Here is a 2772-nt window from a genome sequence, read left to right as displayed (position 1 = left end):
ACTCGCTCAAAACTGTGGAGATGATAGTGGACTTCAGGAGGAGCCCCCCCATCACTGCCCCCCCTCACCATACTGAACAGCACTGTGTCTGCTGTGGAATCCTTCAGGTTTCTGGGTTCCACAATCTCCCAGAACATGAAGTGGGAGGCAAACCTCAATACAGTCCTCAAAAAGGCCCAGCAGAGGATGTACTTCCTGCGCCAGCTCAAGCTATCTGTGTGTGTTTATTTCATTTCATTTGAGTGGTGAGTCTGCTTGTGTGTGTGTGTGTGTGAGTGTGTGTGTTTCTGTGAGAGTGTGTGTGTGTGAGAGAGAGTGTGTGTTTGTGTTTGTGTGTGTGAGTGTGTGATGGGTGTGTGTGTGTGTGTGTGTGTGTGTGAGGGATGAAGGTCATGCTGTGGGTCTTAGAGGTCAAATCCTCTTATTGATAATGAGGATGAGAGGTTTACTGTTTGTGCTTCTTCTGTAATCACACAGACTCCACTGGGAACTATGTCCTCTGTGTGTGTGTGTGTGTGTGTGTGTGTGTGTGTGTGTGTGATAGCATGGTGTGTGTGGTCAGTGGTGCAAATGTGTGTGTGTTAATAGGATGAGATGGATAGAGGGTTAGCGCATCGATGCTACCGCTAATGCCCTCTGAGCCAAATCCATTTAATCACAGAGGGTTTCCACGGTAACCTCTCTCCTTCTCTTTTCCTGCTGACAACCCCCCCCCCCCCCCCCCGATCGCCCCCTCCCCTGCCCTAGCATGGGCCGAGGAGGAACCCATTACATTTACAAATGACTTTTTACTTACTCGTTTACATTTTTACTTTATTATTATTATTATATAATATTATAATAATAGTCAACTTTGTCTTTCTCCATATATTTCTCTGTCCCTCACTCACTCTCTCTCTCTATATATATACTGTATATACCTCTCTCTATCACTCTCTCTCTATCACTCTCTCTATCACTCCCTCTATCACTCTCTCTATCCCTCTCTCTATCACTCTCTATCACTCTCTCTATCTCTCCCTCTATCACTCTCTCTCTATATATATATACTGTATATCCCTCTCTCTATCACTCTCTCTCTATATATACCTCCCTCTATCCCTCTCTATATATACCTCTCTCTATCACTCTCTCCCTCTATCACTCTCTCTATATATATACCTCCCTCTATCTCTCCCTCTATCACTCCCTCTCCCTCTATACCTCTCTCTATCACTCTCTATATATATATACCTCCCTCTATCAGTAGCTCCTTTTTCTTTTCTTTCTGACCCTCACTGTCTCAGTCTTTCTGTCTCTCTCGCTCAGATTCTCTCTTCATCTCTCCCTCCCCCCCCCATCAGTCAAACTGCCTTTTTATTCATCTCTCTCTCCCACCTTTTTATTAAAGTCAACTTAGTTTTCCGTCTACCTCCCTTCATCTCTCTCTCTCTCTCTCCCTCGGTCTGTCCATCCATCCATCCATCTCTCTCTCTCTCTCTTCCTCGGTCTGTCCATCCATCCATCTCTCTCTCTCTCTCTCTCTCTCCCTCGGTCTGTCCATCCATCCATCCATCTCTCTCTCTCTCTCTTCCTCGGTCTGTCCATCCATCTCTCTCTCTCTCTCTTCCTCGGTCTGTCCATCCATCTCTCTCTCTGTCCCTTCATCTCTCTCTCTCCCTCGGTCTGTCCATCCATCCATCTCTCTCCCCCTCTGTCTCCGGGGGCTTTTGTGGTTTCTAAAAGGTCTCTGTTCGTTTCCTAGCCCTTCACTTCTGTGTGTGTGTGTGTGTGTGTGTGTGTGCCTGTGCCTCTGTGTGTGTGTGTGTGTGTCTAGCTGGCCTCTGTTCGTTTCCTTAGCCCTTCACTTCTTTTTGTCCAGGAAAATAATACATCCGCGTGTAACTCAAGACCACAAATGGATTGTGTGTGTGTGTGTGTGTGTGCGAGAGAGAGTGTACATGTGTGTGTGTGTGTGTGTGTGTAAGAGAGAGTGAGAGGACTGGAAGAAGGCCAAGTGAGGACAGTCACTGTCTCTTCTCTCCGTGAGGGACATATGAAGGTGTGTGTGTGTGTGTGTGTGTGTGTGTGAGTGTGAGTGTGTGTGTGTGTGAGTGTGTGAGAGAGTGTGAGTGTGTGTGAGAGAGAGTGTGTGTGTGAGAGTGAGTGTGTGTGAGTGTGTGAGAGTGAGTGTGTGTGAGTGTGTGTGTGAGAGTGTGAGTGTGTGTGTGAGTGTGAGTGTGTGTGTGTGTGTGTGTGTGTGTGAGAGTGTGAGTGTGTGTGTGTGTGTGAGAGTGTGTGTGTGAGTGTGAGTGTAAGTGTGAGTGTGAGTGAGTGTGAGTGTGAGTGAGAGTGTGTGTGTGTGTGAGAGCATGAGTGTGTGTGTGTGTGTGTGTGAGAAAGAGACGGTGAAACAATGACACTGACAACTGACAGTAATTACTCTAACAATTTATAATGTCATCATCATCATCATCATCATCATCATCATCATCTTCCTCCTGCTCTCCTCCACTGAGTACACACACACACACACACACACTCTCTGAGGAGTGTGTCCGCCTGGTCTTCAGATCTTGGCATGAACATGATCAATATACAACAGGAAATCAAACACACACACGATCAATCGACCCGATCAACTTAAATCATAAATAAGAACAAACGTCTGTGTGTGTGTGTGTGTGTGTCGACTTGATCAACTCAAATCATAAATAAGAACAAATGTCTCTGTGTGTGTGTGTGTGTGTGTGTGTGTGTGTCGACTTGATCAACTCAAATCATAAATAAGAA

The sequence above is a fragment of the Clupea harengus genome, chromosome 25 (assembly GCF_900700415.2).
Source record: "Clupea harengus chromosome 25, Ch_v2.0.2, whole genome shotgun sequence".
In the NCBI taxonomy this organism is placed as follows: domain Eukaryota; kingdom Metazoa; phylum Chordata; class Actinopteri; order Clupeiformes; family Clupeidae; genus Clupea; species Clupea harengus.
This window is presented reverse-complemented; position numbering follows the sequence as displayed.